Genomic DNA, 26,599 nt, shown 5'->3' on the forward strand with positions numbered 1-26,599 from the left:
TCCATCTTCTGAACACAAACATTTCAATTAGTGGCATAGAGGAAGGATCTTTCCTTTTAAATTAAGTGATTCTTTTCTAACTGTCAGAGATATTATGTTGAAGGAAAAGAAACAGACCTGGGGCAGGAGTTCCATGCATGTTCTCAGAGAAATCATTGTGCTTTTGTATTGATTTGTACCAGAGAAAGGAAGTATAATTTAATAAAACAATGTTCTCAGCCAGGGTTGCACGTCAGCCTGGAAACAAGTTCAGGGAAATGGTTGTTAGACCGAATTCTACAGATAATGGCTGGATATCTGACGTGTGCCTTTAGAATAGAGGTTATTAACCTTCCAGCATGGACACCCTCTCCTCAGAAGGTCAGGAGGCAGTGGGGCATGGTGGTAACAGAGTGAATTCTATGATTAGACCACCTAATTTTGAATTTCTGCTATTTGAAATATTTACCTGGTGTCCTTGTGCAAATTATCTAACCTCTAGATGTTGCAACTTCCTTATCTTAAAAATTCTTCTTGTCATTTCCACCATCCACACTGTAATCCTCCCAGAGGTCAGCAATATAACCAGGTTTGGTTTTTTTTTTATACCTCCAAAGAAATTCTATGCAATTAATAGTCCAGAGATGTATGGTGGGTTTTTTTTTTTCTTTCTGCTTAAAAAACACTTTTTTGTTCCCTTTCCCAAAAAAAAAAAAAAAAAATTAACAGTAATTTCTTGGAGATCATTCCGTAGCATTACACAAAGAGTGTCTTCAATTGTATTAAAACAGCTTTCACATTCATTATCTTATTTGAAAATAACTAGTTTCCTCTCTCCTTGTTGTGCCACAGCAAGCAAGGTTATTAAACTGCTTGCTGACACACAGTGAAAAATTGTTAGAGCTTGGACCAGAATATAAAACTTCCAGCCCTACATCTATTGTTCATTTCTTAGACCAGCCTGTATGTGAAACTGATCTGAGAATCAATGCTTTTCCTCTAATAAGTCCATCTGGATGTTTGCACTGAATGGCACTGTTGCCCTACCCCACCGTGTAACTAAACATAGTTGCTCTATAAATGTTTGTTGAGCAGAATAGGATTGGTTAATTCATAACCCTGGAGGATGATTCACATTTTTATCATTAATCCCTCACGTTTCCTAGGAGATATATCATTAGCATACATACTGAAGGAAATGTTGGGCATGGGTGCGAATACAAAATGTCCTGGTCCCAGCCAAACGCAAATTGTTAAGCAAGCTGGAAAAATTTGCACAGTCCTCCAGTTCACACCAGTCAGTCAGCTAGCACCTTCCTGACCCGTAAGGCCTCCAACCTGTGAGTTCTACTCAGAAATAGTGTCTTTCTTTCTTTCTCTCTTTCTTTATTTGAATTCTGTTACGTTAGTCACCATACAGTACACCATTAGTTTTGGATGTGATGTTCCATGATTCCTTGTTCGACAAAGCAGGAGAAAACAGCCAATGGGAGAAAGAGTGTCTTTAATCTTCAGTTTTGCCCTCTTGTGATTCCTATAGCTACTGAAGAGAAAACCATGAACTGGCTAAACTATGCTTTGCTTACAAATCTTCTCTTTTGGAATCTGGAAAATTATAGGAAATTCACCTAATTGTGTATATAAATGTGTATACTGAGAGGGGGGGTGACACTCTCCTGTGTGGCGTGAATATATGCTCCCAGTGAGAAAGGAAGACCAAGCCCAAGATTGTGAGTGTCCTGTATCACCCAGTTTTCTGTGTGGGATGGCTCAGGGAGGCATCAGAGAGGTTAGACTGAGTCAGCTTCTCTGCTTGGCAGCTTTGAGGTATACAAATGCATGTAGGAAAATCAAGTAGACAAAACTTGAATACGTTATTAGAGCCACAGATTATTAACTTCTGAGCCTCTGGGAACTTTCTAGTACTTTATCATTAACTTCTATCTTACTTGCAGAGGTCATACTTTAAAGAATTTCAATACTTCAAAATCAGTTGAGGCTTGCTTTATGATCCAGCTTATGGGCAATTTTGATAGTCCCATAACATTATGAGGTAGATATTATCATCCCCCCATTCCACAAATATAGAAATTGGTACTTAGAGAGGTTAAAGAAACTTGCTCAAGGCTGAGTTGAAATGCGAGCACAGGTATCTGGGCTCTTAAGTCCATCCTCTTAATCACTATTCTATAATACCTCCATCTATAAGGGGAAAAAGGCAGATCTAAAAAAGATTCTACATCTGAGATCCCCTGATAATTGTACTGGGTGAGATACTTAGCACAGGTGAAATATGGTGAACTTCCTTTAAGAGTCCTTTACTGGGCGGGAGATGGCTATTTAAACGTATTGATGGCAGAGATGAGTCCATGTGAGGTCTTGTCCATCAGTTCAGGATCCTCATGGAAGGAGCTTAGTTTTAAGAGGAGAGGCTGTTGAAAAAGAAATGTTTGGGTGGGGGACACAAGATCATTATTGGAAAAGAAATAACAGTAGGGGAAATCCTATTCACACTTCTGTTGGTTCTACCCACTGCACCAGAAACTTTTGTCTAAGACCTGAGAAGGGGACTGGAAAAAGAACAGAGCTACTTTGTAGGTGAATACTATTTCCCCATTTGGCTTGAAGTGCCCATATCTCAGAGAAAAAGAATTATGGAAGACTCGCTAGTGAACCAGACCTCCCAGATCACCACCTATGTGCTGTGATATAGGCCCTAGGGATCCTCAAGGTCATTTGCAGGTGTGAGAAAGATATATCAATCTGGACTCCAGCTATTCTGGGAGACAGAGTAATACAAGATGTTCACAACAAGTGATTTAAGCGGAAGGAAGACATCTATATGAATGCTACGTGTAGAGAGAAACCTTTTTAAAATTGACTGAATGAGGGGAATGGTCGAAGGGGAACCTAAAATGACTCTTAGAGGAGCAAGCAAAGGAAAAAAAAAAGAGAGTATAACGTAGTTAAAAGGGAAGAAAGATGGGAGAGTTCCAGCCAGTGAAACACATTAAACAACAAGTAAACAAGGAAAAAAACCAAACACAGGTTTGAGAGTTCTGAACGAAAGGAAAAGAGCCTGAAAAGTGTCCAATCACATCTAGGTGGTACAGACAGCACTTCTAAACTCAGGAAGCATTTTCCGCTCAGCCTGAATATATGAAACCTCTTGTGGACAAGGGCAACAAAGAATCTGAGATAGTTCCTTCCTGAGCAGATTCAAACTTAACACATCAACAAATCAAAATCAAACAAATAAAATCAAAATAAACAAATATAGTAGTGGTAGGACAGCTAACATTGGAAATCTGAGGTTTTAGAAATGGTCTGTTATGAGTGTTAGGGTAGCAGTGTGGCAGCAAAGTGAGCAGGTTTTAGAAACTGGGTTCACCCAGGGTTCTCAGTGTTTACATGCAGTCTGTATATTTAACATGAGATATGTATGTTACGTAGCATTTTCTTTTAAATATATATTTTTGCATAATTTTGTGGTTATTTGCCTTGTGTATCTGGTATTTCCTACAGTAATAAAAAAAAAAAGTGGGGAAATAAACCAAAAGGAAATTATGCCATAGAACTATTTCAAAGAATTAATCTAAAAATGGTCCTGATTCAAGTATTATATACATATTGTTTCATCAAAGATCCTGAGTCACACTGAATAATTGAGGGATTAGGTGTAACTGACCCCAAAAGAACCAATGGTAACACTTCCAACCATCCAATTGAATCAGGGCTTTGTATACAGGGAGAAAATGTGGCTAAATTTGTGACCATAAAAGCCTGTGAAGAGGGGACATTTTTCTTTAAAGATTTATTTATTTATTGGGGGGTGCAGAGAGAGAGAGAGGCACAAAGAGAGAATCTTCAAGCAGACTACGTGATAAGTAAGGAGCCCAAAGTGGGGCTCTATCCCATGATGCATGAGACCATCACCTGAGCCAATGAAACAAACGGCTGAGTCTGAGGCTCAACCAACTGAGCCAGCCAGGTACCCCAAGAGGACATGTTGTTTTTTTTTTTTTAATCTCTGCCTTCCCGTTGCTTAGTAATGCACCTAGAAGGTAGAGATGCTTCTCTGTACACATGCATACACATGCATACAGCTTCATCTGTTGGCACCTTCTATGTTCCCCATAATTCTTCACAGACTACGTAAATGATGGTGTGTTTGAGGGGTACAGACGTTACATGCCATAAGGATTGAGATGAGGGGGAAATCCCATCTAGCTGGGGACATCCTAAAAGGCTTTTTTTTTTAAAGAAGAGGTGGGACTAGAATTAGACCTGGTGAGAGGTCTATGGATGAAAAGAAATAAGGAGGAGACTCCTTGACACTCTGGTGTCCAGAGGCTGGCTGGGACTTCAGCAGAAATCCAGCCAGATGGAGATGGAGAATGAGAGCTCTGGAAGTCACTACCCGGTGTCAGGCTTGCAGAGTCTGCAAGGAATATCTAAAGCCATTTATCTACGAATAAAAATGAAAATTTGAGCCTGCAGAGATTCCTTAATAGAGAGGAAAAGGAGAAAAGCAGGAAATAGGACCAAATCTCTGGGTAAAACCTCCCTCAGGGGCTGACGGAAGAGATGTCTGCTACATCATATTCAGAAGGAGGTGAGCGGAGATCAAAGCCTCGTGCAGGCCCAAATGGCACTCTGGGTAAAGGAAGTTCAGTAGGATTTTCAAGTGAGCAGGGAGGAAAGGCTGATAGGGTTAACCCAAAAGGTCTGGGTTTCTTGCAAAGCTAAAGCTAAAAAAAAAAAAAAAAGAAAGAAAGGAAGAAAGAAAATATGTCTGAGGAAGCAACTGGAGAGAAAAACAAACAAACAGATGTCCAGTAGGACACTACACAGTTCCTAGGGCCTGTCTCTCTGTGCCCCCAAATCCCCCCAGCAACCAGTCACCACTGAGGCTTCCATGTCATTTCCTTCTTGGGGTGGCGCTGACTCACCACGCTCTAAAATGAGTCCCTGCCCACCCTCCCTCACCGCTTCATGAGTGCTGTGAGAAATAATTCATTTATTGGAAAAACATTTTCTTTTGGTTGCTGGGTAAATGCTTCCAGGGCTAAATATCCATGCATTTTAGAGAAGCTGAGAAGGTTGTCTCTAAAGTCTTAAGAATTTGTCTGAAACAAAAACATGATACCCCTTCACTCTTTTCCTCTTCACCTTCTAATGCCCGCATCCCACATCTGGCAGGGCCTGGACTGTTCCCTGGAGAAGGGGAAAATGAGCATTCTTGGAGGAGGAGGAAGGGACATTACATATAGGCCTCCCCAAAATCCAGGGTTGGTGACAGAAGAACTTCCACAGCCATGGCTGAGCAGAGGCCAGAAGACATTCCTAGGGTACGGGAAGCTGTTGAGTGCGGTTCTCTGTTGCTAACAATGACATCGTTTGCCTATTGGACAAACACTGAATGCTTCTATCTATCCACTCATTTAATACTTAGAACTTTATGAGTTAGGCACGGTTACTAAGACAATTTTATCCCCTCTCCAAAAAGGAAAATAAATGAAACAATGTAGATAAAGCAGTCCACTTTGACCACCACATACCAGTTCACTGGAATTCTAGAATTGTCTCTTCACATTTACATACAGACATTCGGTGGCAAGACTGTGCCCAGTTTTTTGGGGTTTTTTTTGCATTATTTTGCATTGACAAAGCTGCATCTGTCTTCCTGTGTACTTGCAAGCCATTCTTCAGAGTAGTGACCAAGAAGTGGAATTGCTGGGTGAGAGGGAATGTGAATTTTTAAAAAATTTATTACCTACTCCAGACTGTCCTTCAAAATGGCCTTTTTGATTTGTTTCCTCAACAGCAGTATGTGAGAGTTTGCCTTTGCACACTATTTCTCAAGAGAACCTGTTAGCAATCTTTTTACATCCTGTGTCAATCTCATGTGTGAAAAACAAGGTCTTATTATTATTTTAGTCTGTTTTCCCTTGATTATCTATGAGATCTTACATTTTTTCACATTGGCTATTTGTCCTTCTTTTGAAGATTACCTGCTCATGTCTTCATTTATTCCTATTTGGTCTATTTATTGACTTCGAAGGCTTCTTTACATATTCCACATGGTTCTGAGTTGTTATGTATGCTACAGATACTCCCTCTCAGTCTACATTTTTCTTTTTAGCCTGTGGGGTCTTCTGCCATTTCAAAGTCTGATGTATTCAAATGTATTTATCTTGCCTTTCTTGCTTTTGCATTAGGGCCTTTATGTATTCTGCTATATTTTATTCTATACTTTTTTTTATTTTCAAAAGCTTTTATTTATTTATTTGACAGAGAACACAAGCAGGGGAAGCAGTAGGAAGACGGAGAGGGAAAAGCAGGCTCCCCACTGAGCAGGGAGCCCAACATGGGGCTCCATCCAAGGACCCTGGGATCATGACCTGAGCGGAAGGCAGATGTCCAACCTATTGAGCCACCCAGACGCCCCTTTATTTTATACTTTAATGGTTTTGCCTTCATGGTTGGCTCTTTAAAACATCTAAAACACATGAAACATTTCTGGAAGAGTCTCTCTTCTTAGTCTACCCACAGAACATGCTGACAGGGATGCTAATTATAGAACTGAACCCAAACACAAGAGGAGTAGAAGCAGCCATCCTTCCCTCTGAGGATGTGCCAGCAGCCTGTGGGAGAGTGTTTGCTAAGGCATGCATCTATAGTCCCAAACAGCTAAGAGAATCAGACTCCCCTGAATTTCTTTTTCTTTTTTTTTATTTTCTTTTTTAAGATGGACCCTGAATGGAAGGTTTTCCAGAGTACATTAGTGCTGTAGGATATTAACAAGGCATTAGAAATTATCGCATGAGGAATGGCTTTTGTGGTCACATATGACTGGGAGAAGTTTGGTTAAGCAATGTTAAATGGGTTTCTTTGGGGACAGTTCAGTCAGCGAACGTTTATATTGGTCAGAGTCTACAAGCTATTTTTAGATGGAAGTTTACAGTGTATTGAAAAATCCAAAGGATCATTCAGTTCGGAGCCAGTGTTCTAAACATTAGCTTCATTTTTGAATAGCCAGGGGAACATAAGCAAATATGGGTGGATCTAAGTATCCCAGCCCAAGAGATCAGATTTAATTGATCTGGGATAGAGTTTGGGCATGTGAATTTTTAAAAGCTCCCCAGATGATCCTCATGGGGAGCCCAAACAAAAAAACCACTATTAGGTGGTATCTCAATGCGGTTTTGATTTGAATCTCCCTGATGGCTAGTGATGATGAACACTTTTTCATGTGTATGTCTTCATTGGAGAAGTTCATGTCTGTTCATATCTGCTGCCCATTTTTTGACATGATTATCTGTTCTGTGTGTGTTGAGTTTGGGGAGTTCTTTTTTTTTTTTTTAAGATTTTATTTATTTATTTTACAGAGAATGATCACAAGTAGGCAGAGAGGCAGGCAGAGAGAGAGGAAGGGAAGCAGGCTCCCTGCTGAGCAGAGAGCCCGATGCAGGACTCGATCCCAGGACTCTGAGATCATGACCTGAGCCGAAGGCAGCGGCCCAACCCACTGAGCCACCCAGGCGCCCTGAGTTTGAGGAGTTCTTTATAGATCCTGGGTATCAGCCCTTTGTCTGTATTGTCATTTGCGAATATCTTCTCCCATTCCGTGGGTTGCCTCTTTGTTTTGTTGACTCTTTCCTTTGCTGTGCAGAAGGTTTTGATCTTGATTAAATCCCCAAAATTCATTTTCACTTTTGTTTCCTTTGCCTTTGGAGACATACCTTGAAAGAAGTTGCTATGGCTGATGTCGAAGAGATTATTGCCTATGTTCTCCTCTTGCATTCTGATGGATTCCTGACTCACACTGAGGTCTTTTATACATTTCAAGTTTATCTTTGTGTATGGTGTAAGAGAATGGTCGAGTTTCCTTCTTTTATACATAGCTATCCAGTTTTTACAGCACCATTTATTGAAGAGACTTTTTTCCACTGTATATCTTCTCCTACTTTGTCAAAGATTATTTGACCATAGAGTTGAGGATCCATTTCTGGGCTCCCTACTCTGTCCCACTCATCTATGTGTCTGTTTTTGTGCTAGTACCATGCTGTCTTGGTGATCATAGCTTTGTTGTAAAGCTTAAAATCAGGCAACATGATGCCCCCAGCTTTTTCTTTTTCAACATTTCCTTAGCAATTCCAGGTCTCTTCTGGTTCCATACCAATCTTAGGATTGTTTGTTCCAGCTCTTTGAAAAATGCTGGTGGAATTTTGATTAGAATGGCATTGAAAGTACAGATTGCTCTAGGTAATATAGACATTTTTAACAATATTTATTCTTCTGACCAATGAGCATGGAATGGTCTTCCATCTTTTTGTGTCTTCTTCAATTTCTTTCATGAGTGTTCTGTAGTTCCTTGAGTACAGATCCTTTATCTCTTTGGTTAGGTTTATTCCCAGCTATCTTATGGTTCTTGGTGCTATAGTAAATGCAACTGATTCTCTAATTTCCCTTTCTGTATTTTCATTGTTAGTGTAAAAGAAAGCAACTGATTTCTGTCATTGATTTTGTATCCTGCCACATTACTAAATTGCTGTATGAATTTTAGTAGCTTGGGGGTATAGTTTGGGTATTCCATATAAAGTATCATGCCATCTGTGAAGAGAGAGAGTTTGACTTCTTCATTGACAATCTGAATACCTTTTGTTTCTTTTTGTTGTCTAATTGTTGTTGCTAAGACTTCTAGTACTACGTTGAACAAGAGTGGCAAAGAGTTTTCATAGATAGCTTTTATGAAGTTGAGAAATGTTCCCTCTATCCGTATACTTTGAATCATTTAATCAGGAACAGATGCTGTATCTTGTCAAATGCTTTTTCTGCATCAATTAAGAGGACCATGTGATTCTTCTCTCTTCTCTTATTGATTTGTTCTATCACACTGATTAATTTGTGAATGTTGAACCACCCCTGCATCCCATGGACAAATCCCACCTGGTCATGGTGGGTAATCTTTTTAATGTTCTATTGGAAACTATTAGCTAGGATCTTGTTGAGAATCTTGGCATCCAAAAATCACAATGAGATAACACCTTATACCAGAATGGCCATTACAATACACCTTACATCAGAATGGCCAAAATTAACAAGACAGTAAACAACATGTGTTAGAGAAGATGTGGAGAAAGGGGAACCCTCTTACATTGTTGGTGGGAATGCAAGTTGGTGCAGCCACTTTGGAAAACAGTGTGGGAGATTCCTTAAGAAATTAAAAACAGACCTTCCCTAAGACCCTGCAATTACACTATTGGGTATTTACCACAAAGATACAGGTGTAGTGAAAAGAAGGGCCATCTGTACCACAATGTTCATAGCAGCAAAGGCCACAGTCACCAAACTGTGGAAAGAACCAGGATGCCCTTCAACGGATGAATGGATAAAGAAGATATAGTCCATATATATATACACTATGGAGTATTATGCCTCCATCAGAAAGGATGAATACCCAACATTTGTATCAACATGGACGGGAATGGAAGAGATTATGCTAGGTGAAATAAGTCAAGCACAGAGAGTGAATTGTCATATATGCTTCTGCTTACTTGTGGAGCATAAGAAATAACACAGAAGACATAGGGAGATGGAGAGAAGAAGGGAGTTGGGGGAAATTGGAGGGGGCGATGAACCATGAGAAACTGTGGACTCTGAGAAACAAACTGAAGGTTTTGGAGGGGAGGTGGGTGGGAAGTGAGTCTGGTGGTGGGTATTATGGAGGGCATGGCACTGGGTGTGGTGCATAAACAATGAATTCTGGAACACTGAAAAGAAATAATAATTTTTTTAAAAACTGTTATTAGTCCAATGGCTTCACTTTAGCAATCAGCGACACAAGCAGCTGATGGGAGGTCAAGTATCACAAGCTAGTTTGGAGACTAGCTGGGATCAGAGATGATGTTTAGAATGCCAGGCCTGGCCTTCCCCTCTATCCTGAGCTACTTTCTCCAACACATCATTGGGCATATAAGGTCCAACCAGGACCAGGCAGATGTTTTGGTGTTTGTCATATGCTTCCTTGTAGCTTCTAAATGTCCCATTTCCTTATCTGTAAAAGCAGCATATTAATACACACTCTCCCTCACTGCAGAGTTGGCCTGAGAAGGGAATGAATTAATGCATATTAAAGTGTATAAAAAATGTACACTGTACAAAAGGAAGTAATGAGAGGAGGCAGGCAAAAGCAGGTTAATAGTGCCTAGGAGTGCCCTGTTTATGAAAAGGGCTTGGGAGATGTTAAACCGTAATTGATGGTGGGAATGAAAAGCACCTGCTCTTGCAAAATAGTTTCTTCACAAACACACCTAGAATCCCTCAAGTCCCAGGCAAGTTGTCAGAATTACCTCCCTCAGGGAACCCCTGATTAAGGTTACCAGCCCCAGGTCATCGGAACATAAATTTTACATGATTAACATTTACATGCATATGCATGAACACTTATATAATTTTGCATGCTGTGTTCAATAATCTCCAACTTCCTAAAGTGGTATACCTTGCAGTTGTCATGCCAGAGATGTCTTTCCCTGGTCTATCCTCTGATATAGGGACAATTGTTAGGGCCTAGAGAGGCTGGAGAAATGGAGGGAACAAGAAAAGTTGCAAGTGGAGAGGGAGGCATCCAGGGGACAAAAGAGAGGTCTCAATTTGCTCTAGCAAAGGAATCAATGGAGTACTGTGGCTTGCCAAGAGCACCATGAAACTCTCATGCTTTCCTGCAGAGGCTTGGAAACATTTAGGGTTTTCCAGGAATCCAGAAAAGGAGCCTGCCATAGGCCATGTGCCTGGGAGACCAGCTCAACATTTAACCACAAAGGAAGCAAGGAAGCAAGGAAAATTTGAGGGAAGCATAACTGGTCACAACAGACCTTCCCTTGAGCTGTACACCCTCATTAACAATCCCACAGAGTCTGTGTCATTCATAATTCACTCAAAATATTTTTGTGTAGGCACTGGGGACACAATAGTGAATATATAGATCCCATCACGTTTTTTTCCCATCCCTATACTTGCAGGGATTATAGCTGTCTGAAGGATATGGACAAAAGTTAAAAGAAAAATAGGAGAATCTTAACTCTGCAGTGTTATGAGGGGTTGGAGAGAGATTGAGGGATGGGAGGCAGGCATCTGCTTTAGTGAGGATGGTCAGGGGCAGAGGCCTGGTGGGTGACAAAAGAGCATTTCAAATAGAGGGGACAGGACGTGTGAAGGACATGGAGGCATCAAACTTGGCATGATCTGGGAAGTGGAGGAAAATCAATGTGGCTGGAGGGTAGAGTGAAGAGGACCATGGCAGGTGAGCAGAAATGGGCAGGGACCAGATCATTCCAGCCTTGGGTAGGAGTCATACATCTATTCTAAAGTAACTGCTACCTGCTTGAGGGATGGTCAGGGGTTATATTCAAAATAATCAACACTTGGCAGGGGTGGACTTAATCTTAAGAAGACCTGAAGAGCTTATATAATTTGGGGGTACTTCTTTAAGAAACCTCAAAATGTCATCTTAAAGTGTTATATAAGGTGTTATACAAGGCAAGCCCTGAAGCTCAAACTTTGCTGGCTTCACCATGAACCTTTGAAATTAATCCACAGCAGGTTCCAGCCATAAGCAGAGATGAGCTGTCCTGGAGTGTCCCAGCTAAGCATCAGCAGGACAGGAAAGGCAGATGGGGCAAGTACTCTGGTCCCAAGAGGGTAGGAAAATACCACAGAAGGAGTCGGGCAAGGGTGTTCAGATGTTTGCAAGGGAGTGGTGATAAAGATGGCCTCTGAGCTAAGCCACAGAAGAAAGAAATGCCACAAGAGTTGATGGATTAGAGGTACCATGAAGACTCAGAACTGTAGACATAGGGTTATCAGAGAAAATGGACCGAAAAGGCAGTGGTACAGTGGAAGAAGGGCTCCTTGGAATTTGGGGGTTAGAAGTGGTTTGTTCTCTGGTAATGACAAGGAACAGGACAAGGAATGGGTACTTCAGGTGGTGTGAAGAAAATGTCATTGGAATTGAGTGGGTGGCTGGAGTGGAGGCTGGCTCATGCATATGGGTGCACCAGTCACAAATAAGGATGTCTCTGGTTCGGGGGAGAGGAAGAAAGTGAGGATTTTGTTTTTAAAATGGAAGTGGAGAGCCCCACATTTGGAACAGCTGTAGATCTCCTTTCCTTGGTTGTTAGCCATGCTGTACAGGATCTGGAAAGGAACATGTCCACAATGCCTGAAGTTTTCTCCCACGAATGGTTTCCACTGTGGTTTCAACCACAGCACTGTGGTTGTTTGGGGCTCAACTCAACCTGTGACTAATTATAGAATTGTTTGTACTTTTCCTTTCCTTGGGGGCGAGTGCCTTCCAAATGGTCACAATCTTTATATAGAAAAGTTTGTCATTAAAAAGGAAAACAATACTATTTAAGTTTTTGGTTTTCAGAAGCCTTTTACAGTTGTTTCCTCACCAGAACATCAAACCCATAGAACAATGGGTATATTCTCATACAAGAGAAGAAATAGTCTGAGAAGTTACTTCCCAAATCACATAGCTGCAGCTTGTAATACCTAAAAAGTGCTATAAACACCATACCTGAAGCTGTATCTAAACATTCTGGCCACCCCCATCACAGCCAGTGCTCTTTCCACCATACTGTGGCACCTCCCCTCATGCCTCTTGTGGAGATGTCACCATTTCAGCTGCTTCTACTGTTGTTTGGTCCTAATGTTGCAAGCCTATTAGTCTCTGGCATGAGCTTCCCCTTGGGCTAGAGACTACAGGGCTTTGGAACTTGAAGGACCCTCTGTAACCTTCATTAGGAACTCATGTAACTAAGGTAGTCATGGACTGCCTTGGCTTAGTGAGGCTGAGGGGACAGTAGAGTTAAGTATGGGCTAACTAGGGCTGGAAACTCCACTTTCTCACTTACCAGGTCTGATGAGCAGAATTGTTGAATGATGATTGTGATCATCGAATGATCAATTGTCGAATGATGTCCTGCACTTGTGTCATACTTGGAGAGGGTTTCACTGGTCCCCACAAGATGGGTTATTGATTCCAGAAGCACATTCAATGAAGCATTTCCAGAAGTGGTCAGAGCATCCTGATCCTGCAGGGCATCCTTCCAAAGAGGAATACTCTATCAGCATTTGGGAAACATTACTCACTATATTCTCTCTCCTTGGTCATTGGTGTTTTACCACTGCTATAATAAATTACTACACACTTGGTGACCTAAAGCAATAAAGTTTTAGTCTCTTACAGGTTCTGGAGACTAGAAATCTGAAACCAGCTTTAGTGGGGTAAAGCCTAGGTATCAGCAGGACTGATTCCTTCTGGTGGTTCTCAGGGGGAATCCATTTCCTTGCTTTTCCTCTTCCAGGAGGCTGTCCATATTCATGGACATGCTCTTTCCTCCATTCTCCAAGTGGCTGTCTCTAATCTATGTTTCTGTTGTCACAGGGCCTTTTGACTCTAACTGTTGCTTTCCTAGTCTTATTAACTAGGTCAATTGATCCACCCAGATAACCTAGGATAATCTCCCCATCTCAAGATCCTTAATTTTATCACCTTTGCAAAGTCTCTTTTGTTGTATAAGAAAACCTGTTTATAGATTCTGGAGATTAGATGTGGACATCTTCATATTCATGAGACCATATTCACTTCACCAGAGATTCACAACAGTAAGAAAGAAATCCTGAGAAGGTCTGAAGTAAAAAGAAACAAACAAAATAAACTGACTTAACTTTGTTAATCTTATCATTTTTAAAACTTGACCTTTAAGACTTTAAGTTATTTTTATGAAATGGCAATCTTTTTTCTTATTAGCCGCTGTCTCTTGAAGGGAAAAAAAACTTATTTTTCAGTCTTTGGTAAGTACATGCACTGGGTACATGGGTCTCTTACAAAGACTTTTTCTTAGGCTCTTCTGAGCCCTTTTTTGTTTTTAAGAATGAATGAATGAATTAATTAATTAATGAGAGATAGAAAGCAATTTTAAGAATAAAAGGAAGGTTATAACTTTTCTGCTTATTCATTTCGTCCTCAAATTATGGAGCTATAACAGCACCTAACACAATATTTGTCCAATAGATATACCTATGTGATTCTACATGGGGTTCTATGGGGGTCTAAGTGTGGGCAAGTGCCATATGCACTTACCATGTGAGAGCCCATGTAAAGAAATGTGTAGTGGGGGTGCTGGCCATCAGGAGGCACAACGTTGCCTGAGATGATTTCCCTTTTAGGTCTTTAGGATTCTGCCCTCTGGAGACTTTAAACAAAATCAGAGAGTGAGTGTCTTCCTGGGAACAGAGGAACAGTGACTCCAAAGGGCCCAAGACTCATCCTGGCTTCCTCTGGAGTAGAGGGATATTGGGAAGAAAGTGTGGCCCTGAAGACATCACCCAGAGTGCCAGTGACCAGAAGCAAGGTCACCTGAAGGCTGGTTTGTACTCTGGCTTTTCCCAGCCACTGACCCTTCATTTCCTCTCACTCTGGGTCTATCTACATTCATATTAATTAGTTTTATATTAATATGAACTTACAGAAAATCCATATAGGCTTAAATTGTAGGGAAATTTAGTGTGGCATTAGGGTGGTTAATCCAGAAACTTAACCACTTAAGGTTCTTCTAACTTCCTATTTATCCATCCTTACCTGGCTGTCCTTGTAGGGTTTCCAAAGATGGCTTGCTACCACAACAAGGCTTAATGGAGGAAGAGGTACTGTTTCTATTCATATGTGTGTCTCTTCCTTTTTACTTTTAGTGGACTAATTTTCAAGAAATATCAGGTTATAGCAAAGTTGAGTGGAAAGCACCAAGTTCCCGTGTAACTCTTTATCCTGTTACACAGACTCCTCCTTGACAACACCCCACCCCAGAGTGTACATTTGTTACAACTGGCAACCATACACTGACACGTATTATCATCCAAAGTCCACAGCTTCCATCAGGGTTCACTCTCATGCTGTATATTCTATGGGTTTGGATACACATATGATGTGTATTCCCCAATGTAGTATCATACAGGGTGATTTCACTGGCCTAAAAATCTTGTGTTCCACTTACGCATCCCTGCCTTCTCCCAAACCCCGCAAACTTCTGATCTTTTCAGTCTCCATAATTTTGCCTTTTCCAACTGTCCTATGATTAGAATCATATACTCTGTAGCCTTTCAGATATGTGCTTACTCTTATGACCAAATACCTCTAGAAGACCTGTTTGCTTCTCATTGGTCAGAACCAAGTCATATGGTTATCCCTAAACAAAACCACTGGGGGTGACCATCCAAATTACACAATCCACGTTGGCCATGAGATGGTGGGTGTGCATCCCCATCCCTCTAGAAGTAGTATCTGTGAAAACTGCCTGTCGAATCTCTTCCTTTAAAGAAACTTGAAATAATAAACTTCCTTTAGTTTATGCTGTCCTGTCCCTACAGTTGGTTTTATGATAGGACCTGAGCAGAAGAACATGACCACAGCACTCAGGTGACTTGTGAGGCAGTGGGAAACCAGCCATTGGCTGGTGGCTGACTGAAGCTCTACGTGCTCATCCTTCATCTATGGGAAGGGTGGACTGTGGTGATCACAATGACTTCTCAGTAACATGCGATGCTGTTTGCTAGCATTTTGCCCAAAGTAAAACTTCTTTCACAACTGGGGTCAATCCTCTCAGACCCTTCCATTGCTTTATTAACTAACTTTATGTGATATTCTAAATCCTTTGTTGTCATTTCAACAATCTTCACAGTATCATCACCGGGAATAGGTTCTAGCTCAAGAAATCACTTTGCTCATCCGTAAGAAGCAACTCTTCACCTGGTCAAGTCTGATCACGGGCTTGCAGCAATTCAGTCACATCTTCGGGCTCCACTGCTAATTCTCTCTTTTTTTTTTTTTTTAAAGATTTTATTTATTTATTTGACAGAGAGAGATCACAAGTAGGCAGAGAGGCAGGCAGAGAGAGGGGAAGGGAAGCAGGCCCCCTGCTGAGCAGAGAGCCCTATGCGGGACTCGATCCCAGGACCCTGAGATCATGATCTGAGCCAAAGGCAGCGGCTTAACCCACTGAGCCACCCAGGGGCCCCTCCACTGCTAATTCTCATTTGCTTGCTATTTCCACCATGTGAGTTACTTCCTTCGCTGAAGTCTTGAATCCCTCAAAGTGAGGGATGGAGGATAAGGGCTGGAATCAACTTCCAAACTGTTGATTTTGATATTTTAATCTCTTCCCATGAAAAATAAATGTTCTTAATAGCATCTAGAATAATGAGTGCTTTCCAGAAGGTTTTCAATTCACTTTGCCCAGATCCATCAGTAGGGTCACTACCTATGGCAGCTAGATCCTTCTGTGTTAGAAGGTTAAAGGAGGGTCAGTAAAGTATCCTCCAAACTGAGAAGGTACTTTGAGACTGAAAAGTGAGTTTTATTCAGCATAACTTACTGATGGGGGCGGGAATCAGGTGGGCATTCCAGGCACTGTGCAGCTATTATTCACTCCCTCTTCTCTACCAAGTCTCCAGCTTTCATAGAGCGAAGGGCATGGTGGTAAAGTCACAGAGTGTTTATCTAACATGGTACCATCTGTGTGCCAGAGGATCTCATCTCTACTAGTCACTTATTCTGTGTACCACTTAGGGATGATCAGAACAAGCCTGCATTTTGGTCAGGGCATACATTAACCCTTATGGGGCTGCAACCTATAGCCCTGAGGGAGGTCAATGCATGGAACAAGATGGAGTACCAAAGAAGGATGCTGTGATTTTCTCTGAGAAGGCTATACTAGGCACCTGGGTATGGATGGGCGAGTAACTTTGTTGAGTTCCCCGTAATCTACTGTCATTTGCCAGTACTATTAGATTTCTTTACTGGCCAAACTGGATTACTGAATGGGCTTTCAGTAGGCCTGATGACCCCTGCATTCCTAATTCTTTAATGATGGCAGTAATCTCATCATGTCCCTGGTAGCTAATACTGTTTGGAATTTACTGTTCTCTGGGGATTTGGCAGCTTTATAGGTTCCCATTTTACAGGACCTATGACAACAGGTCTCACTACTCAGATATGCAAACTGAATTCACCTGTCATTGTAATTAAATCTAGACTCTGTAGAACATCTATGCCAAAAAATATATTCCAGGATGGAAGAGATAAGCTCTAGAAACAGCAAGAGGAAGGGGAGGCCTCCAGTCTGTAGGGAGAGACTGGTTTGACCTTGACAAACTGTCCCTCATAATAATCAGCAGGCTTCATTTCTCTGCAAAATCTTGAGTGGTTTCCATAGATAGGTGTGCATTCAGTTTCAGTGTCTATTAGAGCTAATATAGTCTGTTACTGAAAGACCAATAAATGGTTAATTCAAGATGGTGCCTCTTACATGCACTACAGGGCAACTTTGGCCATTGGCATAACCCTTGATCTCTAGGAGTTGGGGGTATCTACCCTTGAAATTCCTGTTAGCAGAGGGGCACTCAGTGACACACCTTGCTTTTATGAGCCTTCCTTTTCAGAACACCTTCCATAGGCTTAGCAAGACCATACTGGGTGATCTATATTTTCTCTGAGGGTCCCAGATAATATTAAATCTTGCCACAATTACGTGAGACCTCGATGGGCCCCCTTTTGCCATTTTAACATCAGCAGTATATTCCTTATCTGTTTTTCCACCTATTTCCCTTATGACAGATTCTTTCAGTTTTATTTAAGTCAGCCACCATCACAGCTACTGTATCAATGGGTCAATGAACCAGAGGGGTTAAGAACAGATACTAAAGTCCCATACCATGCCCCTAGGGTTGACTCTGAGATACAGTCTTTCATACCAGGGAAAATAATTCTTTGTCTGGGCCTCTAAAATGCTGAGCAAAAATAGCATGTTTCACTCCCAGTTCACTTATAATTTCTTGTTGTTCTTTCATAGAGGTCAAGAGTCCAAGAGCGGAGGGAAAATTCCATTCATTAGGCCAGGTTATCCTAATGCTAGCATTTATCTAATCAAATTAGCTAAGCACCCAAGATTCTCACCCATGCCTGTGGCATATCATCTTTGTCACAAGGCAGGATGAGCAGTGACTAAGGCCATTTTTGACATCTCAAACCCATGCAGCATACCATTTCCCCCAGTACCCAAAATTGTAACACCAAGAAGTCACCCCATTTTGGCCCTTTTGCTTAAAGCAGCTGCTTATTCCACTAATTAAGTGGTAGCATATTCCCTGACTAATGGGAATTTCTTCTTGGTCATCCCCATACTTATGGGTCTTTCTTTGACTCAGAGGGCATGCCTGTAAGTCATTTTCCTCCTCCATTGTATTGTTGTCCTCATCAGAGGAGCCATTAGCCAGGTATCCCATGCTTTAGGGGCCCAATTCTCTTCAGATAGAATAGTTCTCACTTTAGTGCACACTAGTCTGTGCCCATGTATCTTTGCCAGTCACACACTGTAATAAGCCTTCCTCCTGTTGTTGGATTCTTTTGGACATGCCATCCGTCTTAAAGGAACATAGGCTTTTTCCAAAGCCAATGCTTCTCCAGTCTGTTCCAATTCTCTCCTTACTCATAACCAACCACCCCTTTTCTTTTTCAGAAGCTTTTCCAGTTTTATTGAAATATAATTTATGTATAACATTCTATAAATTTAAGTTTTATAAGTTTTAACCTTTTGATTTCATATATTTATATACTGCAAATGGTTACCACCATTAGTTAACACCTGCATCATGTTATTTACTTGTGTGCGTGTGTGTGCGTGTGTGTGTGTGTGTGTGAATATGTAAGGTCTACTCTTTCAGCAATCAGTTGTTCTTTGTGTTGAGCTGATAACCACTTCCTCCATCTGCTACCTAGACGTGTTCCATGAGAGAGAAAGTACGTTTCTCTCAGCATGTCTTGCATTTTTCTTCCTATAAGAAACATTTAACTGTGTCTATAAGACCCCTTCCCACAATGAGTCTTCTCCTTAATGGCTTCAGTGCTTCCCTATTTGGTGGATTCCCCAGGACTGCTTGTGGGTTTGTTACAAAATACTCTGGGTCACCTTCCTCAAAGTACTTCCCAACTTCTTACACACACACTTCCCTTATTCACTAGCATAGAGTCAGCCCCTTGCTACCAGAACACATGCCCCACCAGGCAGGCCAATTTTGCCTGTTGTTAACTTCACTGAAGTGTCTAAGATGCTACAATAGTGCTCCTGTGTCTGACACTCCATTACCACTTGGATAAGTAAACTGCATAAAGCACCTCTCTCTTCTAGATGAGGCTCAGGCCACAGCTGTTTGTGGCAGCTAGTACTCTTCTCACCAGTGGTGGTCTCCTCCATACCCCCACATCCTCCAGCCTACACCATCCCTCCTACACAGCACAGGAAATAGTTCTCTCTTCAGAAAAGGTGTACCTAGGCTTCATAATTCCCTTTTCATGGTGTCCCCTAACACAAAGATCAATGACCAAGCCACTGCTCAACAGCTAGTTCACTTTCTCTTCTCCATTTCCTTTCCCCATCATTTCAGAAAGGGTCTCTAACAATCCCTCAGCAATTTTGGGGGTGTCACTGTACTCATGCACTGGTTTGAGCCACTCATAAAATCTGGCCAAGTCTCCCCACATGAAGGCGGCTGGATAACCTGGATTTCCCCCTCTGGAGAGCAAGGCTTCCCACCCCCATACAATGAGGCTTCTTCCCCAGGTCCCCCAGGCATGGACAATGGGCTCTCCACCACCCCACACCTGGCCTTTTAACCCATCCTTGGTTTGTTTTCAGTCTGCTCCTGACTGGCTAGCCACTTGTTAGAAAGTAGAGGAGGGTCAATAAATTATCCCCCAGATCGAGAAGGCACTTTGACACAGAAAAGTGAAGCAAGTCACTTCATATCCATTATCATTTACACCAAGTTTTATTCAGGGTAACTTACTGATGGGGGAATGAGAAGGACATATGATCCAGGCACCACAAAGCTATTCTCCACCAAGTCAGGGCCTTCATCCCCAGCTTCTAGAGAGCAAAGGGCATGGTAGTATAGTCACAGGGTAGTTATCTAAAGCAGCACCACCTGTGAGTTAGAGGCTCTCATCTCTACTAGTTATTTAAAATAGAGCGAGCCTTCTGTGCACCACTTTAAGATCAGAACAAACCTTCCTGCATTCTGGTCAGGGCAGGAATTGAGTTCTATGGGTCCTGGAAGAGAGCCCTAAGGAAGATCACCACAGGGGCAAGAACAAAATGGAGGCCAAAGATGGAGTCAGTGTTATCAGCACTCCTACATTTATGAAATATATTTCTTAAATACTAAGACTTGAAAGTCAAAATTACTCCTTGATCTATGGACGGCCAAATGGTTGAGGTGTTAACAAACATGAAAACAGCATTAATCTCATTGTACATCTCCATCAGAGATCCTGGGAGACCAGGTGCATTGTCAATGAGCAGTCAGATTTTGAAAGGAATCTTTTCTTCTGAGCAGTAGGTTTCAACCATGAGCTTAAAATACTCAGTAAATTATTTTGTAAACAGATGTGCTGTCATCCAGGCTCTGTTGTTCCACTGACAGAGCACAGGAAGAGTAGATTTTGCATAATTCTTAAGAGCCCTGGGATTTTCTGAATGGTGAGCATTGGTGTCCACTTAAAGTTACCAGCTGTGTTAGTTAATAACAAGAGAGTCAGCCTGTTCTTTAAAGCTCTGCAGCCAGGCATTGACTTCTCCCTTCTTTCTCTGAAAGTCCCGAGTGATATCTTCTTCCAATAGAAGTCTATTCTGTCTACACTGAAAATATATTGTTTTGCTGTAGCCACCTTCATTTTCTTACCCAGATCTTCTGGATAACTTGCTGCAGCTTCTACACTAGGATCTTGCTGCTTCACCTTGTACTTTTATGTTCTAGAAATGGCTTTCTTCCTTAAGTCTCATGAACCAACCTTCGCTGACTTCAAATTTTTCTTTTACAGTTTCCTCACCTCTCAGCCTCCACTGAATGAAGGAAGTTAGGGCCTTGCTCTGGAGTAGACTTTGGTGGAAGGGAATGTTGGGGCTGGTTGGATCTTGTAGGTAGACCAAGAAAACTTCCTCCATACCAGCAATAAGACTGTTTCACTTTATCACTCATATGTTCACTAGAGTAGCACTTTTAATTTCCTTTAAGAACTTTTCCTTTGCATTCACAACCTGGCTAACTTACAAGAAGCCTAGCTTTTAGCCTATCTTTTGACATGCCCTCCTCACTAAGCTTCATAATGTCTAGCTTTTGATTTAAAGTGAGAGATATGAGACTCTTCCTTCCACCCGAACACTTAGAGAACTTGCAGGGTTATTCACTGACCTAATTTCAATACTGTTGGGTCTCAAGGAACAGAGAAACCCGAGGAGAGGGAGAAAGATAGGGGTCGGCTGGTTGGTGGAGCAGTCAGAACACACATATATTTATCCATTAAGCTCACTGTCTTATATCACGTGATTCATGGCACCCCAAAACAATTAAAATAGTCACATAAATGATCACTGATCACAGATCATCATCAAAACAAATATAATGATAATGAAAAAGTTTAAAATATTGTGCGAATTACCAAATGTGACGCAGCGACATGAAGTGAGCAAATGCAGTTGGAAAAACGGCGCCAACAGAGTTGCTCATTGCCAGGTTGCCCCAAACCTTCAATTTGTGAATAACACAGTATCTGTGAAGTGCAATAAAGCAAAACACAATAAAATGAGGAATGCCTATATTAGTAAAAAGCTTTAACAGAAGGTGTACCTATTCTAGAAGTGCTTCAGGTACTGATACACTGAGATGTACTTATAATTACTATTTTTTACCTGTCTTTAGGTCTCTGCTGAAGTGTTATCTTCTTGGAAAGTTCTTCTCAGACCACTTTACCTAAAATCATACCCCCATCATTCTCTTTGAGCCCTCATTCTCTTTCTTCTATTTAAAGCACTTCTTTCCATATGACATAACATTATATATTTTTATTTGTTTGCTATCTATCTCCCCTCTAGACTGAGGGATGGAACTGCGTTTTGTTCACTGACATTCCTCAGACTTTGGAGCCGTGCCTAACACATAGTAGGTGCTCAATACATATATATTTAGAGGGAAATGAAACCACCAAGACTGACTTTAATTGGGAGTTTCCTTCTGAGTCATGTGAGGAAGGTATTAAACACCAGAATAAAATGCAAGGCCTGTTTGCCAGGAGGATGGGAGAGTGGCTGTTGAGTGGAAAATCAGCTCTGTGAGTCAGGATGAGGTGGTTGCTTGCGTTTGTAGCTTCCTGGCTCTAAATAGCCTGTGTTCTCTGTCTTAAGGAGCTTAAGACAGCTCTGGGCACTGAGGAAGCCCATGCAAACCCTCCTTTGAAGTGTCTGAGCCATGAGGTTAGTATTTCATAATTTTTTTTCCTCATCTAATTTAAGGTCTTTTCTAATCTGTCATGAAGTTGTACAGAAAAAAGCAAGGCCATGACTCAGACATGCCTCCTGAATGTGCCCTGTAGATTCTTGCAAAAGCAATAGATTTTCCTGCCTAGGTTTCCTCTGTTAAAGCACCATTCAAATGGGAAAATAAATTATTAGTGTTTTTATCAACAGCAAACATAATATTATAATTCCTTAGACTGTTTTACCACTCTATACTTTTCATACTTCTCTAGTTTTTCATTTGTTGATTGAAATGATTGGTCAAGTAGCAAGGTAATCAGGGCAGGCTGACAATCCCCCATCCCCATTTAAAGAGAAGAAACTGAGACATTTCTTTCCTCTGCTCTGAAGGGACCTGTCCACACAGTAAGTGACAGAGCTAGTATATGAACTTAGATTGTCAGACACCAAGTTCATTCTTTCTATGATATCCATATTAATAAACCACCTCTGGCCCATGCTGAACTGTTAGGGTATAGAGTCGACCACCCCTCAATTAGACAGAGAACACTCTCGAGGTCTCAGAAGACACGTCCTCTTGCAGTCACACAGCGAAGTTTATTTCCAGCTAGCTGGAGTCCAAGTATCCATCCGGCGCAGCAGGTTTCAACAAGGACCCCGAGCACTCAAAGCCAAGGGTTTATATAGCATTTTCAAGGCAGTTCTCCATGGCTACATACATATCTTGCACCCCACTTTGACAGTTTAACTTTGTTTAACCTTTTGCCACCCCGGGGTCACCCTGGAGCCATTCTGGAGGTTAAGTGATATTTAGGTTTAGAAGAAATTTAACTTTATTTACATTTCCTTCTGCCTCAGCCTCCTTGAGTTTTACGGTGCAACCTTATGCCTTGAGGAACTGAGCCATTTGTCTCTGGAAATTGGGCCATTGAAGAGATAGCCCTTTCTGTTGTAAATCACCAGGACATTTGCAAACCAAGGGAGAGTCCTGTCTTGCAGGATTGTGATCTCTGCAAGTTAACTATTTGTTTTTAACATTTGGTCCCTATGGCACCACCACCTAACCGCCCCGGTGGTACATGATTAAGTTGTTTTTCCAAGTTTTAGCTACTTTCTCTTATCTCAAGTTATGCGCGCAGTGTGGACTAGTTAGGGACGCTCAGTAAAATGGCTTCCTGGCCTTCAGGATGGCCATTTTTATACTAACCCACTCTTACAGAACAAGGAAATTAAACTGGATTGAATTTGGCAAACATTTAACAAATATCTGCAAACAAGCCCATACCTCAACCCTAAAGAAGGAGGGTTTCTCCAGTGCTTGAAGGAATAGGTCACCCAATTTAATTTTTTCTTAAGCAATTACTATCAGCTAAGCTGGGCTAGGTTCTGTGAAACACACAAAGAATAGAAGACAGTTTGATGTAAGATGCCCTTTGAATTCTTTTCTCACCCCTGGGCTGCCACAGTGCTACATTTTAACTACATTTTACCTGTTTACATAGGTCACAAGGTGGTGCAGATACAGTGCATCAGTTCAACCCCAGGACTGTGATCTCCTAGCAATGCCCTGTGTATCCACTCTACTGCACTGGAGCTGCCAGTGCTTTCTGATGATTTTTTGTTTAAATGGTGCCTTAGCTTTCTCCTACATATTATTGTAATTTAGAGTGTCAATGTGAGAGGAAATTATGAAATGTAATCAAACTGGAAGAGGAAGGGTACATGGCAAAGTGAATTTGCCTGGCACTTCCCATAATATTGGAAAAATACCAACTGTCCACATCAAAGTATAAAGGGCTTATAGAAATTTGGGAGGAAGCTAAAGCCTGCCTCAAACAGCCCTGTAGCTCTCTAAAGAAAGCCCTACACTTTCTGCTACCTAAACGAAGCTGAGATGCCAAAATGCATTGGTACAATGTACCAAAAGAAATAACATTCTTAGGGACGTAGGGACCCTGGAGTAGCTCTATTAAGCATGACCTATTCACTTCCCCACCAACACCTACCAAGAGGTCTCAGAAGACACGTCCTCTTGCAGCAGGACACTAAGATGAAATTTCTGTTTCCGGCAGTATGCAAACTAGATGACTGACCCTCCTGCAAAAAGAAATTGAAAATGTCTGGATTAAAAAAAAAATTTTTTTTTTTAATTAAGCGCAACCATGGACTGGAGAGTAGAGAATACTTAGAGTCCAAAACCAAAGTAAATAATGAGGAACAAACTACCGATACACACAAAAAATAGATTTATCTCAACACCATTATGCTGAGTGAAAGAAGTTCAGGCAATACAGAGTACATACTGCATGATTTCATTTCTGTAAAGTTCTAGAAACTACAAATGAATCTATAGTGATAGGAATTAAGTCGGTTAGTAGTATAGTGATAGAAAGTAGTTTTGTGGGGAGCCTGGGTGGCCCAGTCACTTAAGCATCTGCCATAGGCTCAGGTCATGATCCCCATGGTCCTGGGATCAAGTCCCTCCTAGGGCTTCCTATTTGTCAGGAAGCCTGCTCTCCCAATACTGCTCCCCAGGCTTCTGCTCTCTGACTCACTCTTTCTCTCTCTCTCTCTCTCTCTGTCAAATAAATAAATAGAACTTTCAAAAAAAAAAAAAAAGAAAAGAAAAGAAAGTAGTTTCTCAGGGATGATGATGGAGGAAGGGGTGTGTAGCGACCAGGTAAGAGGATACTTGGGGTGATGGAAATGTTTATTATCTTACTTACAAGTATGATTTAATGAATGTATCCTGCTACAATTGATCAAATATGTACAGTTTATGGTGCTTCAATTACACAGCAACAAACGAAAACAAACTCCAACTAACTAACAAAGACAAAGGGATTATTAGGAACCCAAACTTAAATTTAAGCCATTAAGTGTTTTTCATCATGAGCAAAGACACCAATTCTGGTGACCTAGAGTTCCCCTTTCACAATCTCACAGGACCAGGGGAAAAGGCAAAAGAGCCCAAACTGCTGAGTATAATAGGAGAGTCCCTGCACAAAGCTGGAACTTCAAAGGTCTATACCTTTAATGTAAGAGTGACCATCAAATAAACCAGCCTTTCACCTCCTACACATGCAGGGGATGGGAAGTTCTAGTTATTTTATCTTAACAGCAAACACCAGGTTTCTGGATCAGGGATCAGAGCAATTATTTACTTACAGCAATAACAGTGTGGGTCCCCCAGGCTCCATTTTCCCTCTGAGCAGCAATGTGATAAGAGCAGATGTTCACCCTTAATGTACAGAGGAGTCCTTCAGGAGGGGAACCCTGGAATTAGGAGCCCCCATATATGCAGAAACTGGCACACAGCAGCCGCCTGCTCCTCTGCAGGAGAAGGAAACAGACCTTTCCTCTCTAAGGTAAACAAATCCTCTCTGGGAAGAGAAGAAGGTCTCCACCTATTTACAACCCTTTGAAATGCAGACAGATAGCTCCAGGAGAGATAAACTTGCAAATCTCCCCCTGGGTAGTACTGTCTTCAGCTAGTGTTTGCCATTTACTCATACTTGGCGGTGAGTTTTCGCTCAAGTGCAAACATGAAAACATTCACCTGTTTCTCAACAGGGGACAGATGGGCAAACTGCCTATTTCAAGCTCAGTTGCTTACTGGGGGGGAGAGGGAATGCCCACTTGAGCATTCAAAAGCACAATATGGCCTCATTTAGACAAAATTACCATTACCTGGATGATAATAATAAATTAGACAACTGATGATTTAATAGTTGGTTAGGCATAGCTCAAGAAAGAACTGAAAAACAAATCTGAAAAAAAAACTAGTAATCAGCAAAGGGAGACAGAGAGATGAAAATATGAAAAAGAAGTTAATAGGTATGGGGAAAAAGAGTAAAAAGATCTGATGAGACTAACTGGAGTCCCAAGAGCAGAAAAGGGATATTATGAAGGAGAGGCAATTTTTGAAGAATAATGGCTCCAGAATTGATGAAAGACTCCAATCCACAAACTGCAAAAGACCAATAAATTCCAAGCAGGTTAAATTAAGAGATATACCCTCCTAAGTACATCAGACTGCATATTAAAAGCAGCAAGTGAAAAAGACATATTACCCTCACAAGAACACCTAAGTTACTAGACCAAGAAGTCAATTGATGTTTTTAAATGGAGATGCAATTCACATAGCATAAAATTCACTCTTTTAAAGGATACAGTTCAGTGATTTAAGTGTCTTCCCAAGGTTGTACAGTCACCACCACCACATACATCCAGAACATCTTCATTAC

General features: G+C 41.3%; 1 long non-coding RNA gene across 1 annotated transcript; it reads right to left on the minus strand.

Annotated features, from left to right (window-relative positions):
• LOC123387282 lies at positions 1–25,679 on the minus strand. The gene is made up of 4 exons (XR_006601595.1): positions 25,521–25,679; positions 24,359–24,449; positions 12,900–13,091; positions 1–2,411 (listed from the first exon to the last, which is right to left on the minus strand). It is a non-coding gene; the product is annotated as an uncharacterized LOC123387282 (long non-coding RNA).
• Positions 25,680–26,599: the final 920 nt, after the last annotated feature.

This window comes from Mustela putorius, unplaced genomic scaffold (assembly GCF_011764305.1).
Source record: "Mustela putorius furo isolate JIRA1106 unplaced genomic scaffold, ASM1176430v1.1 tig00003853_pilon_pilon_pilon, whole genome shotgun sequence".
NCBI lineage: Eukaryota > Metazoa > Chordata > Mammalia > Carnivora > Mustelidae > Mustela > Mustela putorius.